Below are 27,262 nucleotides of genomic sequence, written 5' to 3'. Positions count from 1 at the left end.
TCCAAAACCTGATGGCTTCACTGCTAAATTCTATAAAACATTTAAGAAAGTATTAACACCAATATTTAACAAACTATTACAAAAAATTGAAAAGGAGGGAACTCTTCTAGACTCATTTTATGAGGCCAGAACTACTCTAATCCCAAAACCAGATAATGACACAACAAAAAGAAAAAAAAAAAGGTCAATATTTCTGATGAACATAACAGCAAAAATCCTCAACAAAATACTAGCAATTAAAATTCAACAGCAAATTTAAAAGATGATCAAATGGGGTTCATCCTAAGGATACAATGATGGTTTAACATCTGCAAATCAATAAATTTGATACATCACATTAACAAAATAAAAGATTTAAAATATATAATTATCTCAATAGATGCAGAAAATGCCTTTGGCAAAATTCAACAGCCTATCATGATAAAAACTCCCAATAAGTGAGGTGTAGAAGAAACATACCTCAATATAATAAGGCCATATATGATAAAACCCATAGCTAACATTATACTGAATGAGGGGAAGTTGAAAACTCTTCCCTTAAGACCTAGAACAAGAAAAAGATGCCTACATTCACCACTACTATTCAAAACAATACTAGAAGTTCTAGCCAGAGCAATTAGGAAAGAGAAAGAAATAAAAAGCATCCAAATTGGAATGGAGAACTCAAATTGTCCCTGTTTACAGATGGATGATCTTACATATTGAAAACCTTAAAGACCGCATCAAAAAACTAAAAAAAAAAAAAAAATACAGTAAAGTTGCAGGATATAAGCTCAACATATAAAAATAGTGCTTCTGTACATAAAGAGTAAAAATCTGGGAAAGAACTCAAAAAAACCAATTCTATTAGCTACAAAAATAAAATAAAATACCTAGGAATAAATTTAACCAAGGAAGTAAAGGCTCTTTACAATGAAAACTATAAAACATCAATGAAAGAAGCTGAAGAATATGCAAATAAATGAAAAATATTCCATGTTCATGGATTGAAACAATATTGTTAAAATGTCCAGACTAACCAAAGTGATCTACAGATTCAATGCAATTCCATCAAAATTCTAATCTCATTCTTCACAGAACTAGAAAAAAAAAATCCTAAAATTCATATGGAACTACAAGAGAGCCTGAATGGCCAAGCAATTTTGATCAAAAAGAAACAAAGTGGGAGGCATCACATTACCTGATTTCAAAATATGCTACAAAACTATAGTAGCCAAAACATCATGGTATTGGCATAAATATAGACACATAGACCAATGCAACAGAATAGAGAGCCCAGAAATAAATCCATGCACTTACAGCCAACTGATTTTAGACAAAGTTGCCAAGAATACATGATGGGTAAAAGACAGACTTTTCAATAAATGGTGCTGGGAAAACTGGATATCCATATGCAAAAAATAAGATAAAAGAAAAGGAAACTTGCCCCTATTTCTCACCACGTACAAAAATCGACCTAAAAATGAATTAAAGACTTAAATATAAAAACAAAAACTATGAAATTACTAGAAGAAAACACAGGGGAAATGCTGTATCATATCAGTTTGGGTATTTTAAACAAGATCTTAAAAGCATAAGCAACAAAAGCAAAAATAAACAAATGGGACTATATCAAACTAAAAAACATCTGTACAGCAAGCAATAAATAAAGAGGTAACCTACAAAATTAAATAATTCAACACCTGTGAAAAGAAGGGAAAAAATTAGAAGTATTTTCAAATTACACATCTGACAAGGGATTAATATCCAGGATGTATAAGGTATTCAAACAATTCAGTTGCATATAATATTAACATTTTAAAATGGGCAAAATACATGAATAAATATTTCTCAAAGAAGACATACAAGTGACCAGCAGGTATATGAAAAAATGCTCAACATCACTAACCATCAGGAATACGCAAATTACAACCACAATGAGGTATCACTTTATTCCAGTTAGAATGGCTATTATCAAAAAAAAAAAAAAACTAACAAACACTGGTGAGAATGTAGAGAAATGGCAACTCTCATACACTGCTGGTGGGAATGTAAATTAGTACAACCATTATGAAAAGTAGTATGATGCTTCCTTGAAAAATTAAAAATAGACCTATAATACAATCCAGCATTGTCTCTATTTATATATCCAAATGATTTAAAATAAGTATATAAAAAAATCTGCACTTCCATGCAAGCCAAGACATGGAATCAATCTAAATGAACATCAGTGGAGGAATAAAGAAAATATGTTTCTATACACAATGGAATACTATTCTGCCATAAAAAGGACAAAACCTTGTCCCTTGCAACAATGTAGATATGTCCAAAGACAATTATTTTAAATGAAATGAGCCAGGCACAGAAAATCAATATTACATGATCACACGCATATGTGAAGTTTTTAAAAGTTGATCTTAAAGAAGCTGTAAGTAGAATAGTAGTTAACAGAGTCTGAAAAAAATTGCAAGGAAGGGGAGATGGAAAGAGGTTGGCCAATTGATAGAATGATGTTGTTAGATAAGAGAAATAAGTTCTGGTGTTCTGTTGCACAGTAAAGTGACTATAGCTAACAATAATGCATTATATATTTTAAATATCTAGAAAATAAGATTTTGAATGTTCTAACAACAAAAAAGATAAATGTTTAAGGTGATGCATATCTAATATGTACACGGTAATTGTACGTATTTATGAGATAGAGCATGCTACTTTGCATACATGTATCAAAGGATCACACTGTTTCTCATAAATACGTACAATTACTGTGTCCATTTTAAAAACAAAATATAACACTTCTCCCTACACATTTCAATCTGCAAGACACATTTTAATCATGTGAACATTTTAGATCATAATGATTAACGATCACATTTAAACCTAAAATGGCCAGTGCTGGGTGTAGTGACGCACACCTGTAATCTCAGCACTTGGAAGGCCAGGGCAGGAGGACTGCTTGAGCACAGGAGTTTAAGACCAGCCTGGACAACATAGCAAGAACCTATCTCTCCAAAAATAAAAAATAAAAATTAGCTGGACATGGTGGTGAATACCTGTAGTCTCAGGTACTCAGGAGGCTGAGGTGGAATGATCACCTGAGCTTAGGGGATCAAGGCTGCAGTAAGCTGTGATCACATCACTGCCCTCTAGCCTGAGAGACTGAGCAAGACCCTGTCCCAAGAAAATAAGACAGGCTGACAGCTCTAAATTTTTTTCTTAATGTTCGCACATTCCCATTGATCTTTGAACATTTGAGACAAATAATGTGCTATTGGTAACTGCTTTTGTCAACTATAAAATTAGAAAATAAATACTTGGAGTTATGAACATTTTTCTTAATCCTCAGACCTGATCATTTTTACTTGGCATATAACTATGTTGTGCTTTGTGCCTCTATATGTCTTCAGTTAATGTTCTTTCCTCTTTAAGAAAGCTAAAATAGATTACAACATACCTTTTCCCCATCATGAAGCCAGAAAAGCTTGGAAAACAAAAAAATTCAAATGAGAAAGTAAAAAAGATGATTATATTCCAGTATTCCCTGAATAAGGCAAGGCTAGGTATCTAAGAAGTAACAAATTCCCAGCTTACAGACACACATACACATACACAACAAGAGCATGAGAGAGAGACAGAGAGAGAGACAGAGAGAGAGCGCGCACAAGATAACTGATATGGTTTGGATTTGTGTCCCCCCTCAAATCACATGTCCAGTTGTAATTCCAGTGTTGGAGGTGGGGCCTGGTGGGAGGCGATTGGATCATGGGGGTAGATTTTTCTCTTTGGTGTCATTCTCATGATAGAGTTCTCACAAGATTTGGTTGTTTACAAGTGTGTGGCACCTCGGACCACCCTGTCTTATTCTATCTCCAATAGGACATGCCAGCTTCCCCTTGGCCTTCTGCCATGATTTTAAGTTTCCTGAGGTCTCCCCAGAAGCAGAAGCCACTATGCTGCCTGTACAGCAGGTAGAACTGTGTACCAATTCAACCTCTTTCCTTTATAAATTACCCAGTCTCAGTATTTCTTTATAGCAATGTGAGAAAGGACTAATACAACAACTGTATCTTAGAAATAACCAAAAGGAAGAGGAAGCCCAGAACTGGTAAAGTAGGCAGGTGCTGTCTGCTTGGAAATAGGAGAATAGTGGAATAAATTAAAGGAAAATGAGACAGATCAGAGGAATAAAATAGTATGAAGTATGGATGAAGTTCAAATTAAGAGTAGAAACAGAAGAAAAGTGCAGAACTAAGCATAAGAATTTCACAATCTTTTTTTTATCACTAATCGTCTTCATTGATATTTTGACATCATGACTTCTAGGACATGAAGAAGTCTCTGAGAGCAATCGGAAATTAAGTTTTTAAATATCTAAATATTTTAAATCACTTTGTCTAATTCTATGCAGAAAAATTCTGATATTGTATAAGCCATGTCTTTTTTTTTTCTTTTTTTTTTCTTTTTTGAGACAGAGTCTCGCCCTGTTCCCCAGGCTGGAGCGCAGTGGCACCATCTCAGCTCACTGCAAGCTCTGCCTCCCAGGTTCATGCCATTCTCCTGCCTCAGCCTCCTGAGTAGCTGGGACTACAGGCGCCTGCCACCATGCCTGGCTAATTTTTTGTATTTTTAGTAGAAATGGGGTTTCACTGTGTTAGCCAGGATGGTCTCGATCTCCTGACTGCCCACCTTTGCCTCCCAAAATGCTGGGATTACAGGCGTGAGCCACCGCACCCAGCCATAAGCTGTGTCTTATACACAGGTTTAAGCTCGTGCTTTGGTAAGTTTAAGAAGCTTAGTCACAGTGATGTATAACTACCTAACATGGGCCAACATAAGCCCATCTTACTCATCCAACACCATCCTGAAGTGAGCAGGAGATGAAACAGATGACTCACTGAGGATTAGGCGAATCAGATGGCAAGAAGAGAACATGGGTTAACAAGAGCGATATTTTCTGATCTGAAAGAAAAATCACCTTATATATCTGTTTCCCCAGGTTTATGCTTGACTCATTGGAAAGAGCATTTAGTGTATCACTTTAAGCCTACTAACACACCCTAATCATTGCTATTCAGCTGAAACACAATTTGAAGGATAAGGAACAAGTCCTTGGCTTGGTAGGTCTAGTCTCTCTCGAGAAAAAAAGAATTGTTAGTGAATGCTCCTGCCCTTAACCCCAAAGTCCTACCACAAAAGTTTGGAGAGGCCTTTATTCTTCTCTGGTACCACAGGTCAACATGTGCGTCTTAATAAGCTGCGTCGTGTCTGCCCTTTATGGTTCTTTCTCTGCATCATCCTAATGCCGATATGAGTAAAGAAACTAAACTTTTTATAGGGGTGTAAATATGGCACCAAAATTGTGTCTTCCCACAGGGCAGCCTCGTCTTATCCCCTGCTTGCAGTAGACCATAACAGAGGATAACTCCAACTCTGGAATTATAACTTACCAACTTAGAAACTTTGTATTCCCTAGCTGTGGCTTTAACATGGTATCTCCTTAATACTACAAGGCAAACAACCAATGCCTAGATTTACATTGTGTCCCTCTCCCAGCCTCCAATACATGTACACATATACAAACATACTAATATATTTTAAAATCTCTAAAACTTATGAATTAAACATTTTTTAAAAGCCCTTTACTCGAATGTGAATAGTCAATTTGTTGCTCATTTTAGAAATTATTAGCTAACATTTACTGAATACCACGTGTCCCAGGCACAGTTCCTAATGTTTCACCTGCATTATCTCATTTAATCCTTATGAAAACCCTCCAAGAGGGAGGTATTATAATCATCCCCCACTTTACACAGGTGAAAATGAGGCACCAGGAAGCGAAATAGCCTGCTCAGAATCAGACAACGTAAAAAAATACTACAGCCTGTGTTGAAATCTTGGCAATCTGACTACAGAACCCAATCCTAATCACCTCTGAAGAAACAAGTGAGAATGACTAACATATTCAAAAACCACAAACACTAAGTATTCTTGATCCATGCTAGTTGCTTTGACTACAAAACACGAGGGTAAAATTGAATGTTCCAAGATTATTTTGTCAAATCAAATGAATCAGTGAAAAAGTGAATGTCCCTCACCATGGCAAGCACTCCAGCTTCCCTAAGGAATGTGTTCTATCTTGGCTATGGAAAATCAGGCATCACATTGGTGGTGGCAGGCCAACTCTCAAGCAACTGAGCTATCTGAAGGCTTTTGCCGTGACCATGGCAACCCTCACGGTCCAGCAGCGACACACCTGCCTACGATCAAGACAAGAACATTTTCAGCTGGCTAAGGAGCTATATATCTCTGCAAATAGTGATTTCAGCAAAATGGTTCGTCTCCAAGTTGTAACCCAGCTTTCCTGGTGGGAACATGTTAAGCCATTTTATGGCTATTCTTCAGGAATAAAAGAACAGAGAAAGAAAAGGACAGAAAGAAACACTTCCAAATGACTCAAATGGGATTTAATTTTATTTCTCTAAGACTCTTTCAAATAAAGCTAAAACTGAGAGTACATGTTTTTGTTTCTTAGTTTATCCAATTTATTTTTTAGCAGTTTAAGACATTTTTATTAAATTATTGGCAAATTAAAGTATGCCGTCATTAAACTTTTTAAAATGCCTTCACAACTCCCAGGGCAATGACTTTCTCATTTGAATGAACATGACAATCGCCCAAATAGTTATTTACAAAGCACATTGCAGGGTCCCTCTTTTTTGAAGATTATGATTCTTTAAGTGTAAATGACAGCCTACATAGTACCCAATTTGGGATTTGGATTTACTTTCTTATGACATTTCAAATGTTAATGACCTTTTTCTCTTTTTAAGTTATTGATTGGTATTCTTAATCTCCCTCAATGTTGACCTAGTTTCCTATTTCCATAAAGTGTAAGATGCATGTATACATTGGCACACATATTAATAGGCAATTGCTCAAAAGCCAAATATGCAATTACCATACCTCCATGTTTTCCTACTTCAAAGAGATGCTTTCTATACACCATGCTTTCCTTCTGGACACTTGCATGGCATTTACAATTAGGTAAAGAGTTCGAATTGGTCCATAAGGCTGTGTGGACAGCCTGTCCAGCAGCTGAGGCAAAGTCGCCATGTTTCAGAAGACAGAGAATGGTGGAGACCCAGATACAAGTGGGGGAATAGATTCTGAAATCTTGGAGTATTTTTCACAAGGAAGAGAGGGAAGAGAGAGAACTAGTGAAGGCATCCACTTTTGCTTGAGGGAGCCCCTCACAACAGGACAGTATAGCATACGGGTGAAGAACATGGCCTCTGGTGTCTGATGTCACTACTCAGTGTGTGACCTGACCTCACTATGCTTTAATTTTCTCTTATGACAAAGGGATAGTCAAAGGACCTATCTAACAGGGCTGTTGTGAGGATAAAATGCACTGGCACATAAAAAGTAGTAAGTGGCATACCTGGAACTATGGAAGTGATAGTTATTGTGACTACTGCCATTAAAGAGAAGGAATGGGAGGAATTCAAACACCAAAGTTTTGGCTGAACAACGTTAGAAATTATATCATTCACCTTTCAGCTGCACGCTTAACAAACCTCTCATTGTTGACAAAGAATCTGTCCTTGACCAAGTTTTAAACAGGCTCCTCACTCTGAGCTTTTTTTCTTTTCTTTCCCTGAGACAGAGTCTCACTCTGTCACCCAGTCTGGAGGGCAGTGGTGCAATCTCAGCTCACTGCAACTTCCACCTCCTGGGTTCAAGTGATTCTCCTGCCTCAGCCTCCCGAGTAGCTGGGATTACAGGTGCACACCATCATGCCCAGCTAATTTCTGTATTTTTAGTAGAGACGGGTTTTGCCATGTTGCCCAGGCTGGTCCCGAACTCCTGACCTAAAGTGATCCACCTGCCTCGGCCCCCCAAAGTGCTGGGATTACAGGCATGAGCCACTGTGCCAGGCCTGTGAGCCTTTTTCTTGACTAAAACTTGTCCTTGGTTTGTTAAGCATAGTTTTAACAAAGAATTCAGTTATCCTAGTTTTAACAAGAATCCTCCTAAAGCCAGCTTAGCAAAAATATCTCTAACCCTTGATATCCAATAAAGTTTCTGATTCCCTACCCTTTGTAACTAAGCTCCTCCTAGTAATTTCCATTTCATGACTCCCTCACTCTGTCCATTTGCTATAAATCCCCAAGTGTCCTTCTATTCAGAGTTGAATTCAATCTCTCCTGCATTGCAATAGTCTTGACACCTACTTCAATAGTCTTGAAAAAAGTCCTTTTTCTCTGTTTATCTCTGTCTGGTGTAAGTTTTCTTTTACATTTGCCAGGGTAAAACCAATACTCTATTTGGAAAGTATCTGACTGGCATAAAAGGGGAGAGAGAGAGGGACAAAAGGTACCCCTCAACCTCTCCTTGTCATCCCAAGTCTCCCCCACACTGGTCACTGGTGCCTGGTCAAATAGTTTCAAATATAAATGAAAGAAGTAATTGAAATTTACATAAAGTATAATTCATCAACCATCACACTGAAAGTTCTTAAAACTGAGAAAGCATGGAAAAGGGGCAAGAATTGGGACACTAGACCCGTCAAAGTAGAGGAGAGAGTCTGTTATGAGGAAAATGGGGACCAGCAGGGAGGGTGAAATATCCCTTTACAATGTTGTCAAGGGTGATCCATATCATAGAAATATCTTTATTGTGCATACTTTATCAGGAACATTGTTCATTTTACACATACCCTTCTTTTATAGGAATACACAACAAAATCACTGAAGTAGTAAAAATAACCTTTCAATGTCATCTAATAAATGATATGACCTTTGTTCAGATTGCTCACTCATAAATATTTATAACTTTGTCATTGATAACTTCCTTCTTTCTCTTTTCACCTCTTTGGCCTCTCATCTTTCCCAAGCATAGTGAATAGCGTTTATTTTATCTTTACTTTTAACTCTGGACACAGTACTTTTCTAGTAAAAGATGTCTCTCTCCTATGAAATTACAGGGCTTTGGGAGGCTGAGGTGGGCGGATCACGAGGTCAGGAGTTTGAGACCAGCCTGACCAATATAGTGAAACCCCGTCTCTACTAAAAATACAAAAATTAGCTGGGCACAGTGGCACATGTCTGTAATCCCAGCTACTCATGAGATTGAGACAGGAGATTGCTTGAACCCAGCAGGCAGAGGTTGCAGTGAGCCAAGATCATACCATTGCACTCCAGCCTGGGCAACAGAGCAAGACATCATTTCAAGAAAAAAAAAAAAAAAAAAGAGAGCGAGAGATTACAGGCTTATTACTGTTTTCATATATTTAAACACACTGTCTTATTTCATTTTCTGTTATCATAACAGAATGCCTGAGACTGGGTAATTTTCTCTCTGCCTGACCATCTTCAAGCTGAGACATTGGTCTTTTCCTGCCCTTGGACATGGACTCAGACTGGAACGACACTATCAGTCCTCCTGGTTTTCAGACCTTCAGATTCTGCCTAAAACTACACCATCAGCTCTTCTGGGTCCCCAGTTCACCCCCTTCAGCTCCCAGACTTCTAAGCCTTCATAATCAAGTGAACGCCAATGCCTTATAGTAAGTCTCTTTCCCAATCCCACCTCCCTATCTTAATCGCTTGGTCTATTCTTGCTCTCCCTCTTCTCTGGCTGTTCTCTCCACTCCTGCCACACATATCCTCTATTATATGAAATACAATTACTCAAACTGTAGTGTGCATAAAAAATATTTGGGGTAGGAAAGACTTTGTTTAAAATGTAGATTCCTGGGCTCCATATCTAAGTTGTGCCTCAATGTGGTGAATCTAAATGCACTAAAATCTGTAATTACACTTTGAAACATTGTGTTCTGCTCTAAAAGGTACACACTGCAGTCATCTCTCAAGCAACAATACCCCTGCCTCTAAGAGGCAAGTTCAAAATCATCTACTCTTCTGAGCATGCCTTTTAGTTTCCCTATATGCCCTAAGCATCTTACCAATGTAAAATATAGCTAAAAAAATTTTCCCCAAATTCATTTAGAAAAAAGAATTTACCTTATAATCAAATATGAAGGGCTCTCTAAATTTCTTTATTTTGAACCATAAAGTACTGTTTGAGGAAGATATATTAGCCAGAAATGACCCCAATCAATGCTAGTTTATAATTCTTTCCAAGTCATCTGACATAAAAAGAGGAAGAAATTCTTTTTGATAAAAAGAAAAATTTCACAGATTTAATAATTATTCTTTGAGTATAAATTCACAATAAGAATTATTGGATGCTGTTATACACTAACTTTTTAAAGATTTCTGGCTAAGCACGGTGGCTCAGAGGTCACGTCGCTCACACCTGTAATCTCAGCACTTTGGGAGGCTGAGGCAGGCAAATTACTTGAAGCCAGGATTTTGAGACCAGCCTGGCCAACATGGCAAAAACCCCATCTCTACTAAAAATACAAAAATTAGTTGGTGTGGTGGCTCATGCCTGTAATCCCAGCTACTAAGAAGGCTGAGGCACGAGAATCACTTGGAACCCAAGAGGCGGAGGTTGCAGTGCGCCGAGATCCTGCCACCTTGAGTTATAGAGCCAGATTCTGTCTCAAAATAATAAAAAAAGAAAATATTTCTTTAGAAAGTAATACATAAAATAAATTACATTTTTGAGATCACCTACACTCAACAGAGTAGAACAAAAAAAATCTGTCCTAATATTCTATGAGGAGTAGTGGTGGCTTGGGATACAATTTTTTATGACAGCACTGATAGATATGGTTTGGCTGTGTCCCCACCCAAATCTCATCTTGAATTGTAGCTCCCATAATTCCCACATGTTGCGGGAGAAACCCGGTTGGAGATAACTGAATCGTGGGGATGGTTCTCCCATACTGTTCTTGTGGTAGTGAATAAGTCTCATATGATCTGATGACTTTATAGGAGTTTCCGCTTTTGCTTGGCTCTCATCCTCTGTTACTGGCACCATGTAAGACATGCCTTTTGCCTTCTGCCATGATTGTGAGGCCTCCTCAGCCATGTGGCGCTGAGTCCATTAAACCTCTTTTTCTTTATAAATTACCCAGTCTCAGGTATGTCTTTATCAGCAGCATAAAAACAGACTAACACAAGTGCTAAACACAAAAACACACAGTATTGTTTCTTAACTTGGAATTCAAGACGCTGGGCTCTGGAAAACTGTTTTAAATGATTCAAAAGTGCATCTATTGATGATAAAGACAGATATTAAAGATGAGGGGAAATGTCTCAATAACTTTTTTGCATAAAAGGCAAGTGGAAAAAAGTGTTATTTCTAAATTAATGCCATATTTGATTTTTAAGAACAAATAGATGATATATATGGAATGTGTGCTATGGGCCAGCCACACCTTCTTCCTAACACCTCAATTCAACCACACGATTAATTTTGGAGAGAAAAATGTCCCCAATACACAGATGAGGAAATGGAAGTACTGGGAGGCCAGTTATTTATCAAAGCCATTCCACAGGATGACGCAGAGCTAGGATTTGAACTCAGACATATGCATTTAGAGTGTACAGGACCACAAGGCTTTTATTGCTTGGCTAAATGTATTTTTCTCATCCATTCATGCAGAGGGAGACTCTAATTCCCACAAAGGTGTGATGTAAATGATCAGTCTTGAGAACCCCCCCACACACAAACCCTATAATCATAAATTAATTAATAAGTAGAGTATAGTGTACACAGACTTTGGTCTTAGATTACCTGGATTCTAATCCTGACCCTGTTTCTTAAGTGAGTAACTAACTCTGGAAAGTTACTTAACCTGTCAATGTCCTCATTAGGAAATTGGGATAGTGATAGTACTTTCTGGAGAGGTTTGGTGAAAGTATTTAGTGAATTTAAATGTGCCAAACCCCCTTGGTAGGCACTATGTAAGTATAAACTAATATGCTTATTTAGTCTAAGTAAAAACAGCTTTCAAATAGTCCAGAATAACATTATCTTTATTCCTACTATTCTTTTACAAGTCAAAAAATCAGGGAAAATGTCATTTACCATCATTCTCTCATTTTCCAACCTACATGATGCACTTCCTTTCTAAAGCAAAATTTCCTCCATTAGTTTTCTCTAACAGGCATTTGTCCTTGAAATACCTTTGTACCCACTGACTTCAAAGAAGTCTTGCCCTCTAGCATAGGTAATTAATTTTTCCTTTAAAAAAGATATGTTATAAAAATTTACTTCAGTTTGATTTTTTCAATTTACTGCTTAAAAAAATAAGGGACTAACTCTACAAGATTTCATTTCAAATACCAAAATTAATTTTTATATAAAGAAAATAATACTAACAACATTACCCCTGAAACACACAGACACACATACACATATGCTCAAATCCTTTATTTGAAAGTTAACATTCCTACCTGCCCAAACTCTAGTATTTTGAATACCAATCTTTTTTTATTTTTTGTTTTTTTCAGCCTAAGTTAAATAAATATTTTAGTATTATCTATTCTGGGAAAAAGAATTTTATTACAACCTCCTACCTCTCTTTTTTTCTTACCAAATTCTCAAATGATTTGCATATTTCTGATCACGTTCTTAGCTACACAATCCCCTTTTAAAATATCCTCTGTCACTCTTCTACATAATGTTCTTTTAAGAATTTACTTTCAACAAAACCCAAACTCTCTTCTTCATTTTTATTTCTGTTGTTTACTTGGGACCCTTCTATCTTCTTTCCTGACAGTGCTTAGTCTTTTTCTTCAACCCTTAACAAAGTTTCTATCTTAGTCCCTGATCATCTCTCATCTGATCTTCTGATCTTCCTGATTCTGTACAGAAATAACATTTTATCAGAGCTTTAAACATCACCACTATGTTGACTGACTCTCAAGTCCAAGTATTATCAAAGTTCCAGAGCCATTTCATCACTTGAATGTCAATCACCATCTTAAATCCCAAATGTTCAAACTCAACAAGTTCCCTCACTAAAAGAATATCCCTTCACTTTCTCCTATTTCCATTACTTCCCCCATTTTCCTAGTCTCCAAATCTTCAAACCTATAAAAACTATCATCGTCATCAAAGCAAAAAGTCACACTGGATAAAATAATTAAAGAAGTAAAGAAGACTTTGTTGGAGGCTATTGCAATGGGAAACAGAGGCCTGAACTCAACTCTGCTGAAGCAAGGGGTGAGAGGGTTATTAAGTACTGGGGTGATCTAGTAGAAAAGTACTGGAGGATGTTAGGAGGAAATCATAGGCTATCTGGGTTTACTAACTGGCTTTATCCAAGTAAGAATAAGCTTCTCATATCTTTATAACAGGAGGTAGTTATGCAAATTGGAGGAAGGCATCTACCAACCCAAGAAACTAGGAGATAGGGGCACTATCTTCAATGGTGACTACATTTCAAAAAGTCCTTGAGAAACTATTTCTGGGTTGTAAAAATCGGGGGAAAAGGCTATTAAAAATATTCACATTGAAAACTGATCTTCATCACACCCCTAATTAGATATGGTAAGAGGTAAAGGATAGAAGGTAGGAATTAAATGAGTAGGAGTTTAGATCTATTCTAATGTGTTTGACAGACTGAGGATTATCAAGGTAAAATGAGCTCTGAAAGGGAAAATGATGTTCTTTCTTAAGGAAAAGTAATAATCAAGAACAAGCAATAGGACCTGAGTTCAATATGTGGGACCACCCTCTTGGTACAACAGCTCTTGAGGGGCCCTAAAGCTATATCAGGGCAACACTTTCTCTAAGAGCTGGTTATGAAAGGCAGTTAGGTGTTCTCTACTTGCCAGAGGGAGAAGAATGGCAGGAGTTGATTGTCCAGAGGCAGGAAGCAGCACTGTCCGCTGTAGTCCACAGTGAATAAGAGTCAGTGGCCTAGGGGAAGCGGGTGGCTGCCTAAAGATATTGGCCCAGCCGATATTTTAAAAATATATTCCTTTAGATATGTTTTCATATTTTTTAATTGGGCACTGTTTTCATCTTTTCAAAGTGGAAGACAATTACCTTGACTTAAACCTAAAAAAATAGAAAGATTTTTGACTGCCAATAGATGAGGCCGTTAAATTTTGGTGTTATTCCTTTATTTGGTGACTTCATTTGCTGGTAGTTGCTACCTCTGTGCACCTCTATTTACACACTGTAAGAAACAGGATATGATAATACACACGGCATTGACCTGGGTGTGATGTCATATTTAAATAGCTCTGTTTATTACTGGCACCCAAAAAATGGCCCAGAATGCTTGGAAGCTGTTGAGAAAATAAGACAATCTTTACCATAACCCATATAACCAGAGCATAAGGAGTCTGAGAAAAAAGAGAAAGGAGACAGCTTTGGAAGTTCAAACTTCTGCCACAGCAAAGGGTGCATGATTCTCTGAAAATCAATTTCAGAGAAGAGGAAACAGGACCAGAACAAGTACACTGCCCTGACAAATGACAAGCGTACCACAGAGAAAACCATGTGAGTCTAAACAGAGCAGCATTTGTTCTCTTCCTTTAAGTCCTGTCCAAAGCCCCTGAGGTAGCTTATCACAAAGACCCCAAAGAGCATTTTACTAGAGTTTGCATAAATGGAACTATTTGGCCTTCAACAAACAAAATGCAAATATTTCTTTAACCCCATCTGTTATGATTCACCAAACCCTCAACTCTGGCCCAGGTAATCCTCTGCTGTAAACCTCTCCCATGCATTCCTAACTCCATCTCTTTGTTTAGGATTTTTCACTGGCCTATCTCATCTAAAGCTCACTCTTTTCTTTTTTCCTTTTTTTTTTTTTTTTTTTTTTTTGACAGAGTCTCGCTCTGTTGCCCATGCTGCAGTGCAGTGGCAGGATCTTGGCTCACTACAACCTCTGCCTCCTGGATTCAAGCAGTTCTCGTGCCTCAGCCTCCCAAGTAGCTGGGATTACAGGCGCCCGCCACCACACTCGGCTAATTTTTATCTTTTTATTAGAGACAGAGTTTCACCATGTTGGCCAGGCTGTTCTCAAACTCCTGACCTCAGGTGATCTGCCCACCTTGGCTTCCCAAAGTGCTGAAATTACAGGCGTGAGCCACTGCACGCGGCTCATTTTCAAGGCTCTGTTTATATATCACTCTGGGTAAAGCCTTCCTCTATTACTGAGCCTGAAAAGCTTTCTTCCTCCCCTAAACTCCTGCAAAATTTTGTGTTAGTAATCTTGTGAAAGTGCCTTTCTTATTGTCTTAAGTTATTGTTTAAATAGAGATATATCTAACCAGCACTTTTTAATGTATCTCGTAAACTTACCTCATAACACACAGCCCTCTGCCTTTAAAGAGTTTACAATGGACAAGCTCCTTTGGGTCAGAAGCCATGCTTTGCATCTATGCACCTACCTTTGGTCTTTAGCCTTTTGATGCACTGAGAATACACCAGATGATCATCAGCTTCTGGCAGTTGCAAATGTTAATAATAAATCCAGATAATCCCTTCCTCCCTCCAACTCAACACCTAATTTATTTTAGACAGATAAAAATAAATCCAATTTTTAAAGATTTCCCAAGGATAAATTTTCTTCTTTTTTTTTTTTTTTTTTTTTTTTTTTTTTTTTTTTTTTTTGATTGAGAAGCAATTTCACTCTTTTTGCCCAGGCTGGAGTGCAATAGCATGATTTCACCTCACTGCAACCTCCGCCTCCCAGGTCCAAGCAATTCTCCTGCCTCACCTTCCTGAGTAGCTAGTATTACAGGCGCCCACCATCATGCCTGGCTAATTTTTTTATTTTTAGTACAGACAGGGTTTCACCATGTTGGCCAGGCTGGTCTTGAACTCCTGACATCAGGTGAGCCACCTGCCTCGGCCTCCCAAATTGCTGGGATTACAGGTGTGAGCCACTGCACCTGGCCCAAGATGAATTTGTAAAGCCTCTCCTGAACTATGTGATTCATTTGAAAATAATCTCCAGAGTTTCAAACAAGATGGCCAAATAGGAACAGCTCCAGTCTGCAGTTCCCAGTGATATCAAAGCAGAAGGTGAGTGATTTCTACATTTACAACTGAGGTACCCGGCTCACCTTATTGGGACTGGTTAGAGAGCGGATGCAGTCCACAGAGGGCAAGCCGAAGCAGGGTGGGGCATTGCCTCACCCGGGAAGTGCAAGGGATCGGGGAAATCCCTCCCTTGGCCAAGGGAAGCCATGAGGAAGTGTGCCGTGAGGAATGGTGCACACTGGCCCAGACATTACACTTTTCCCATGGTCTTCACAACCCACAGACCGGGAGATTCCTCCGGGTGCCTATACAACCAGGGCTCTGGGTTTCAACCACAAAAGTGGCTGTTTGGGCAGACACTGAGCTAGCTGCAGGAGTTTTTTTTGTTTTTTTTTTTTTTTTTTTTTTTTCATAACCCAGTAGCACCTGGAATACCAGCAAGACAGACCACTAGAAAAGGGGCTGAAGCCAGGGAGCCAAGGGGTCTAGCTCAGCAGATCCCAGCCCCATGGAGGCCAGCAAGCTAAGATCCACTGGCTTGAAATTCTCACTGCCAACACAGCAGTCTGAAGTCAACCTGGGATGCTCGAGCTTGATGGGGGAAGGGGCATCTGCCATTACTGAGGCTTGAGGAAGCGATTTTCCCCTCACAGTGTAAACAAAGCCACCAGGAAGTTTGAACTGGGCAGAGCCCACCACAGATCCACAAAGCCACTGTAGCTAGACTGTCTCTCTAGATTCCTCCTCTCTGGGTAAGGCATCTCTGAAAGAAAGGAAGCAGCCCCAATCAGGGGCTTATAGATAAAACTCCCATCTCCCTGGGACAGAGCGCCTGGGGGAAGGGGTGGCTGTGGGCGCAGCTTCAGCAGACTGCCCGATGGCTCTGAAGAGAGCAGCGGATCTCCCAGCACAGCACTCAACTCTGCTAAGGGACAGACTGCCTCCTCAAGTGGGACCCTGACACCCATGCCTCCTCACTGGAAGACACCTCCCAGCAGAGCTTGGCTGGAATCTGGCGGGTGCCCCTCTGGGATGAAGCTTCCAGAGGAAGAAACAAGCAGCAATCTTTGCTATTTTGCAGCCTCTGCTGGTGATACCCTGACAAAGAGGGTCTGGAGTGGACCTCCAGCAAATTCCAGCAGTCCTGCAGCAGAGGGGCCTGTTAGAAAGAAAACTAACAAACAGAAAGAAAGAGCATCAACATAAACAAAAAGCACATCCACACAGGAACCCCATCCGAAGGTCAGCAACATCAAAGACCAAACGTAGATAAATCCATGAAGATGAGGAAAAACCAGCATAAAAAGGATGAAAATTTCAAAATCCAGAACACCTTTTCTTCTCCAAAGGATCACAACTCCACACCAGCAAGGGAACAAAACTGGATGAAGAATGAGTTTGACGAATTGACAGAAGTAGGCTTCAGAAGGTGGATAATAACAAACTCCTCCAAGCTAAAGGAGCACGTTCTAACCCAATGCAAGGGAGTTAAGAACCTTCCAAAAAGGTTAGATGAATTCCTAACTAGAATAACCAGTTTAGAGAAGAACATAAATGACCTGATGGAGCTGAAAAACACAGCACAAGAACTTCGTGAAGCATACACAAGTATCAATAGCCCAATTGATCAAGTGGAAGAAAGGCTATCAGAGATTGATGATCAACTTAATGAAATAAAGTGTGAAGAAAAGATTACAGAAAAAAGAATGAAAAGGAATGAACAAAGCCTCCAAGAATATAAGACTATGTGAAAAGACCAAACCTATGTTTGATTGGTGTACCTGAAAGTGACAAGGAGAATGGAACCAAGTTGAAAAACACACTTCAGGATATTATCCAGGAGAATTGCCCCAACAAAGCAAGACAGGCCAACATGCAAATTCAGGAAATACAGAGACCACCACAAATATAGACCTCGAGAAGAGCAACCCCAAGACACATAATTGTCAGATTCACCAGGGTTGAAATGAAGGAAAACATGTTCAAGAGAGCCAGAGAGGAAGGTCGGTTTACCCACAAAGGGATGCCCACCAGACTAACAGTGGATCTCTTTGCAGAAACCCTACAAGCCAGAAAAGAGTGGGGGCCTATATTCACAATTCTTAAAGAATTTTTAACCCAGAATTTCATAACCAGCCAAACTAAGCCTCATAAGTTGAGGAGAAATAAAATCCTTTACGGACAAGCAAATGCTGAGAGATTTTGTCAACACCAAGCCTGCCTTACAAGAGCTCCTGAAGGAAGCACTAAATATGGAAAGAAAAAACCAGTACCAGCTACTGCAAAAACATACCAAATTATAAAGACCATCAACACTATGAAGAAACTGCATCAACTAATGGGCAAAATAACCAGCAAGCATCATAATGACAGGATCAAATTCACACATAACATATTAACCTTAAGTGTAGACAGGCTAAATGACCCAATTAAAAGACACAGACTGGCAAATTGGATAGAGTCAAGATCCATCAGTGTGCTGTATTCAGGAGACCCATCTCACATGCAAACACACACATAGGCTCAAAATAAAGGGATGAAGAAATATTTACCAAAAAAATGGAAAGCAAAAAAAAGCAGGGGTTGCAATCATAGTCTCTGATAAAACAGACTTTAACCAAAGATCAAAAAAGACAAAGACGGCCATTACTTAATGGTAAAGGGATCAATGCAACAAGAAGAGCTAACTATCCTAAATATAGATGCACCCAATACAGGGGCACCCAGATTCATAAAGCAAGTCCTTAGAGGCCTACAAAGAGACTTAGACTGCCAAACAATAATAGTGGGAGACTTTAACACCTCACTGTCAATATTAGACAGATCAACAAGACAGAAAATTAACAAGGATATTCAAGACTTGAACTCAGCTCTGCACCAAGCAGACCTAATAGACATCTGCAGAACTCTCCAACCCAAATCAACAGAATACACATTCTTCTCAGCACCACATCACACCTATTCTAAAATTGACCACATAATTGGAAGTAAAACACTCCTCAGCAAATGTGAAAGAACAGAAATCATAAAAAACAGTCTCTCAGACCACAGTGCAATCAAATTAGAATTCAGGATTAAGAAACTCAAAACCACACAACTACATGGAAACTGAACAAACTGCTCCTGAATGACTACTGGGTAAATAATGAAATTAAGGCAGAAATAAGTAAGTTCTTTGAAACCAATGAGAACAAACAAACAATGCACCAGAATCTCTGTGACACAGCTAAAACATTGTTTAGAGGGAAATTTATAGCACTAAATGCCCACAGACAAAAGCGAGAAAGACCTCAAATAGATACCCTAACATCACAATTAAAAGAACTAGAGAAGCAAGAGCAAACAAATTCAAAAGCTAGCAGAAGACAAGAAATAACTAAGATCAGAGCAGAACTGAAAGAAATAGAGACACGAAAAACACTCAAAAAAATCAATGAATCGAGGAGCTGGTTTTTTGAAAAGATTAACAAAATAGACCAAAAGCCAGACCAATAAAGAAGAAAAGAGAGAAGAATCAAATAGACACAATAAAAAGTGATAAAGGGGATATCACCACTGATCTCACAGAAATACAAACTACCATCAGAGAATACTATAAACACCTCTACACAAATAAACTAGAAAATCTAGAAGAAATTGATAAATTCCTGGACACATTAAACCCTCTCAAGTATAAACCAGAAAGAAGTCAAATGCCTGAATAGACAAATAACAAGTTCTGAAATTGAGGCAGTAAATAATAGCCTACCAATCAAAAGAAATCCAGGATCAGACAGATGGACAGGCGAATTCTACCAGAGGTACAAAGAGGAGCTGGTACCATCCCTTCTAAAACTATTCCAAACAATAGAAAATGAGGGAATCCTCCCTAACTCATTTTATGAGGCCAGCATCATCCTAATACAAAAATCTGGCAGAGAAACAACAAAAAAAGAAAATATCAGGCCAATATCCCTGATGAACATCAATGCAAAATCCTCAATAAAAATTAGCAAACTGAATCCAGCAGCACTTCAAAAAACTTATCCACCACGATCAAGTTGACTTCATCCCTGGGATACAAGGCTGGTTCAACATATGCAAGTCAGTAAATGTAATCCGTCACAAAAACAGAACCAATTACAAAAACCACATGATTATCTCAATAGACGCAGAAAAGGCCTTCGATAAAATTCAACACTCCTTCATGCTAAAAACTCTCAATAAGCTAGATATTTATAGAACGTATCTCAAAACAATAAGAGATAATTATGATAATCCCACAGCCAATATCATACTGAATGGGCAAAAACTAGAAGCATTCCCTTTGAAAACAGTCACAAGACAAGGATGCCCTCTCTCACCACTCCTATTCACATAGTATTAGAAGTTCTGGCCAAGGCAATCAGGCAAGAAGAAGAAATAAAGGGTATTCAAATAGGAAGAGAGGAAGTCAAAATATCTCTGTTTGCAGATGACATGATTGTATATTTAGAAAACCCCATCATCTCAGCCCAAAATCTCCTTAAGCTGACAAGCAACTTCAGCAAAGTCTGGGGATACAAAATCAATGTGAAAAATCACAAGCATTCCTATACACCAATAATACAGAAACAGAGGGCCAAATCATGAGTGAATTCCCATTCACAATTGTTCCAAAGAGAATAAAATACCTAGAAGTCCAACTTACAAGGGATGTGAAGGACCTCTTCAAGGAGAACTACAAACCACTGCTCAACAAAGTAAGAGAGAACACAAATGAAAAAACATTATGTGCTCATGGATAGAAACAATCAATATCATGAAAATGGTCATACTGCCCAAAGTAATTTATAGATTCAATGCTGTCCCCATCAAGCTACCATTGACTTTCTTCACAGAATTAGAAAAAACTATTTTAAATTTCACAGGGAACCAAAAAAGAGCCCATATAGCCAAGACAATCCTAAGCAAAAAGAACAAAGCTGGAGGCATCATGCTACCTGACTTCAAACTATACTACAAGGCTACAGTAACCTAAACAGCATGGTATTAGTACCAAAACAGATATATAGACCAATGGAACAGAACAGAGACCTCAGAAATAATACCACACATCTACAACCATCTGATCTTTGACAAACCTGACAAAAACAAGCAGTGAGAAAAGGATTCCCTATTTAATAAATGGTGTTGAGAAAACTGGCTAGCCTTATGCAGAAAACTGAAACTAGACTCCTTCCTTATACCTTATACAAAAGTTAACTGAAGATGAATTAAAGACTTAAACGTAAGACCTACAACCATAAAAACCATAAAAGAAAACCTAGGCAATATCATTCAGGACATAGGCATGGGCAAAGACTTCATGGCTAAAACACCAAAAGCAATGGCAACGAAAGCCAAAATTGACAAATGATATCAAATTTCCTCACAGAAAAAGAAACTATCATCAGAGTGAACAGGCAAAATACAGAATGGGAGAAAATTCTTGCTATCTATCCTTCTGACAAAGGGCTAATATCCACAATCTACAAAGAACTTGAATTTATAAGAAAAAACCCATTAAAAAGTGGGTGAAGGATATGAACAGACTCTTCTCAAAAGAAGACATTTATGCAGCCAAAAACATATGAGAAAGAGCTCATCATCACTGGTCATTAGAGAAATGCAAATCAAAACCACAATGAGATACCATCTCACGCCAGTTAGAATGGTGATCATTAAAAAGTCTGGAAACAACAGATGCTGGAGAGGATTTGGAGAAATAGGAATGCTTTTACACTGTTGGTGAGAGTGCAAATTAGTTCAACCATTGTGGAAGACAGTATGGTAATTCCTCAAGGATCTAGAACAAGAAATACCATCTGACCCAGCAATCCCATTACTGGGTATATACCCAAAGGATTATAAATCATTCTACTATAAAGACACATGCACACGTATGTTTATTGTGGCACTAGTCACAATAGCAAAGACTTGGAACCAACCCAAATGCCCATCAATGATAGACTGGATAAAGAAAATGTGGCATATATACACCATGAAATACTATGCAGACATAAAAAAGGATGAGTTCATGTCCTTTGCAGGGACATGGATGAAGCTGGAAACTACCCTCCTCAGCAAACTAACACACAGGAACAGAAAACCAAACACTGCATATTCTCACTCATAAGTGGGAACTGAACAATGAGAACACATGGACACGGGGAGGGGAACATCATACACCAGGGCCTGTCAGGGGGTAGGGGGGTAGGGGAGGGATAACATCAGGAGAAATACCTAATATAGGTGATGGGTTGATGGGTGCAGCAAACCACCATGGCATGTGTATACCTATGTAACAAACCTGCACGTTCTGCCCATGTACCCCAGAACTTAAAGTATGATAATAATTTTTTTAAAAATTATCTCCACAGTTGGTCCAACTTTACCCCGCAGCAACTCCCTGCATATCTAGGCCACATTTTCTCAAATTTCCCTAGCTTAGTGGTTCTCAACTGGGAGCAAATTTATCCCCCACCCAGCCCTATCCCCCAGGGAATATTTGGCAATGCCTGGAAGCATTTTTGGTTTTCACACCTGGGAACACGCTCCTGGCCTCTAGTGGGCAGAGGCCACAAATGTTGCTAAACACCCTACAATGCACAAGATAGTCCTACCCAACAAAGAATAATCTGTCTCAATATGTCAGTAGTGCAGAGGCTGAGAACCCTAGCCCAGGCAAAAATAATCTCTGATTCTTCTAAATTCTTAGAGTTAGAGTACTTTTTTCCTCTCTTATGGGAATCTCTATTTTTTATTTTGAAATTTGGTGAGAAAGTGCCATGCCTTCACCAATTTCAATCTCCCTATTCTCGGTAGTTAGCACCATGTTTTATGCTTTTGCCTGGTTCCAAAGAATGCCAGCAGATCCCTGGACAAAATAAAAGCAGAAATCCTTAAAATAATAATATCTGGCATTCATGAAATGCTTGCTCCCTTTCAGATACCCTAAATGCTTAACAAGGATTGTCTCAATTAATCCTCCAACAACCCTGTGTGGGAGGCACTGTTATTTCACAGATGGAAAAGCAGAAGTATTAGGGAAGTATAGTCATCTGTTCAAAATCACACAGCTAATAAATTAAAGACCCAAGATTCAAACGCAAACACACTGACTCCAGTGACCCTTTTCTGAACCAATTAACTGTGCCATTAGTATTCTTTCTAATCCTTGAACCATAATCGTTAAGAACAGACCCCAGACCTTTGGTAACAAAGTAAAGTACACTTTCAAATAGAAGTAAATAAATACTAGAAAGCATGTTTTCTCAGTATATTAACCAGATGAGCAGTGCCAAAAAACAAAACTTATTTCTGATAAGCCACATCTATTATTTGCCTTCCATTTTCCAGAAATTATGTTAAGCTCTGTGTATATAAAGACAAGCAAGACACAACCCCTAACCTAAAAGAATTCATGATGTATTAGGAGAGAGAGAGAGAAAAAAGTTTCAACAATTTCAACCCAATAAAGCTAGAACTCTATTAGACCTGTAAACAAGGTGTTATGGAGGACTGAATAGAATAGAAATATGTAACATACCTCAGCCTGGGAAGGTAACACTGCAATTAACTCTTAATGGGGTACTAGACAATATGGAGGCTGTGTTGGCAGAGAGAAAAACAACAAGACAACCCTATGAACCCATATGCTTTTCGTGAAACTGATAGTAATTCATCTGCCTAAGTAAAAAGTTAAGTATAAAGCACTAACAAGATAGAAACTTTAAAAAGAGGCAAGAGTGAAATGATGATGCACTTTGTGAAGCTGATTGATTGCAATCCTCAAGGCATTCGCATATTGTAAAAGGGTTTTTTAAGCGGAAGAGTGGAGTGACATGGTCAGGTTTGCCCTTTTGAAAGCTCTCTTGGGCAAGCAGAGTGGAATTCATATTGGAAGGGCACAAGATTATAGGAAGGAAAACTAGTTAGGCATTTACTGTAACAATGCAGGCAAGAAATGGTAAGTGCCTGAACAAAGACAGTGGCAGTGGAAGTGAGAAGTTCTCTGTCAATAAACAGATGTTCCTTACCTGAGTTATTTTCTAAAATTTACAACCCAATACACCTCACCATCAAAACAAAGTACTTATGCACTCTCATAAATATCCCATTCTTGAGCTGAACATGCAGCATTTCTGTGATTGTCCATGGATTTCATGACAAAAAGCCTGAACCTTACTCTCTAAAATCCCATCAAACCAGCCTTTCACCAGAGGTGTTAATTTAACAGTGGGTGAGATTTAGGATTTTTCAAAGAATAGTGAGAAATCAGCAACAAACCCTAAATTCTCCCAACTTATATTAAAGAAATTATATTCAATGATATTTGATAAAGCAGAGTATGGCAGACTTTATTCAGGACCATCATGGTAGGCATAGGGACAACAGCAATAGGATTTTGCAATGGAAGAGAGAGGCTAGACTCAACTCTGAAAACATTATGGGAAAGTGGGAATTTATAGCCAAGAAGCAGGGTGGGGATCTGTGGATGGAAAATTACTAAGGGGAAGTATCAGGGGTAAGGGGGATTCTGGCTCAACCTATTGAGAGAGGAGGAAGAAACTAGCTAGGCAGATAGTTAGGGCAAAGAATCCTTGGCAAACTTCCCTTCTAACATGAAGAAGCCCAAGAAATAACTTCTCTCCTAACAAGGAGAGGCCTGGAAGATCGGGCTGGAAAACACTGATAAGGAAGCAAGCTGTGGCACAGCGTGGGGAGCTTCTGGGTAATTAGCAAGCTTCACATACATACAGTGGGCCTTAGTAAGCACATTCCTTTCCTTTTTTGCACATACTCAGATAAGGAAGCCGGAAGCTTGCTTGGGGGATGCCTGCAGCTGCACTGGTAGAAAGGACTACCTTGAGCCGGGAGCAAGCAGTGGCTCACACCTGTAATCCAAGCACATTGGGAGGCCGAGGTGGGCGGATCACTAGGTCAACAGATTGAGACCATCCTGGCCAACATGGTGAAACCCATTCTCAACTAAAAATACAAAAATTAGCTGGGCATGGTGGCGTTCGCCTGTAGTCCCAGCTACTCGGGAGGCTGAGGCAGGAGAATTGCTTGAACCTGGGAGGCAGAGGTTGCAGTGAGCCAAGATTGTACCACTGCACTCCAGCCTGGCGACAGAGTAAGACTCCATTTCAGAATAAAAAAAAAGAAAAAAATGAAAGGACTACCTTGGGCCAGGGCGTTCCACACCACTTTTTAGCACATGCACAGTAGGAAAAAGATAAGCAACATGGAGTAGCTTAGGCTAAGAAGAACCTGCTTGTATAATAAAAGGTTGGGTGGGGGCTGCTAGAGATCATGCTCTATGCAAATGACACACCTGGTACTAACTTGATTTTCACACCCTATGTAGATAAGATACCCCCTCCCCACTAGCTCATTTATAAAAACCCTTGCATTTCACTGCGGAACAGCAACCCTTTTCGGGACCCCTCTCTGCAGCAGAGAGCTGTTCTCTTTCTTTCACCTATTAAACTTCTGCTCCAACCTCACCCTTGGTGTGTCCATGTCTTTGATTTCCTCAGCTGTGAGACAAAGAATTTCTGGTGTCACCCCAGACAATGAGGCCACTTTATTATCTAATAGGATTCTTGTTGAAGACAGTTCAAGGTGATCAGACATCACCTGGGGGATGGTGGAGGATGAGGAACCTGTTCAGATATTGGGGGTGATCAGATATCAAGCAGGGAGGAGTCTTGCTAAACTGACTTAGCAGTGTTCTTTTCTGGATTTTACAAAGAAATGCACAGATAAGCCTAGGAGAAGTTTCAGAAGCTTGACTAAAGTTTGGTCAAGCAAATAATTAACATCGGTTAAATGAATGATGTGATTTAAGAACTTCTTCCTGAAAGTTCTCAACAATGTTCAAACTAAATCCTTCACATTGTAGTTAAAGTTCATTTGGCCTTCTTTTGTGTTACTTGCTATATTTTAGAAGACATGCATATATTTATCTACTTGGATTTTAGTTTTTTTGCAGCAATTTATCTTTAACCCCAAATTAAGAATTTTTACTTCTGAAAGATTAATCCTTTAAAAAAAAATACCAATTCACTTCAAAGCTTAATAATGCTAATGTGCTTATAGCTGACAGAAATAAGTGCTAAAACACAAGAGCTACTTAAATTGCATATGACTGTATAGCATTCTTTCTGCCTCTTATACCTTAAAACAGATGAAAAAATGTGTTAAAGACATTGCCTGCCTTCCCCAGGTCTTAGTATACGCATCATTTCCTCAGGCAGGTCTTTTGCGACACTATAGATGAAGCTAAGTACCTCCACTGATTATTACCAGTAACTGTCCCTTCCCTACCCTGATACATCCCACCTTTAGGAAAAGGCTTTTAATTGCTATGGCTCTTTCCCTACTCATTTTTCCAAACTCATTGAGGGCAGATTCATTGGTGACCTTTTTCATGCTACATTTCCAGCACCAAGCATAATGCCTGATACATAGTAAGTGCTCAATCAATATTTGTTCAATATATGATTTAATCTGTTCCTTCACCCATTCAAGTTATTCATAAAAGATTTGAGATGGAAAAATAAACGTTAATCATTGCCAATGGGGACTGAACCTGTGTTCTATGTTGGGAGAAACTTACTCTTTCTGTGCATAGTTTTTCCATTGTTTGGATTTTGCTATTGTTTGCAAGGTTTTTTTTTTTTTTTTCATAACATGAAAACTTTCTTAATTAAAAACAAAAAATATTTTAAATTCAATAGTAAATACGTTTCTTGTTGTATTTAACAGACCCCTGACAGAGAAAAAACAGTTGGAAACTGAAAGAACACTTATTGATTCATAAATACTAAGGACCTCTTTATTTCCTAAGTATAATTAGACAACATTGTTTAAAAAAACATTTCTTTCTTGAGTATATTTTAGTTTTAGAACTATCACAGCAGTCATTTCAATTCTCCAGTGTTCTTGAAATAGGCATTCATTTTGCATTACTAAATGAAATGGGGGAAGCATTATCTTAAATGATATTGCCTCACTGGACTCCTTCCTAATACATCTTCTCCATAATAGGGATCAGAACTTCTCCATGCCTGGGGGGGTGGAGCCAAGATGGCCAAATAGGAACAGCTCCGGTCTCCAGCTCCCAGCCTGAGTGACACAGAAGACAGGTGATTTCTGCATTTCTGCTTGAGGTACCGGTTTCATCTCACCAGGGAGTGCCAAACAGTGGGTGCAGGACAGTCGGTGAAGCACACTGTGCGTGAGCCGAAGCAGGGCGAGGCATTGCCTCACTCGGGAAGTGCAAGGGGTCAGGGAGTTCCCTTTCCTAGTCAAAGAAAGGGGTAACAGACGGCACCTGGAATATCAGGTCAGT

Source organism: Nomascus leucogenys, chromosome 7b (genome assembly GCF_006542625.1).
Source record: "Nomascus leucogenys isolate Asia chromosome 7b, Asia_NLE_v1, whole genome shotgun sequence".
In the NCBI taxonomy this organism is placed as follows: Eukaryota; Metazoa; Chordata; class Mammalia; order Primates; family Hylobatidae; genus Nomascus; species Nomascus leucogenys.
The sequence above is the reverse complement of the archived record's forward strand: the minus strand, read 5'-3'. Positions refer to the sequence as shown.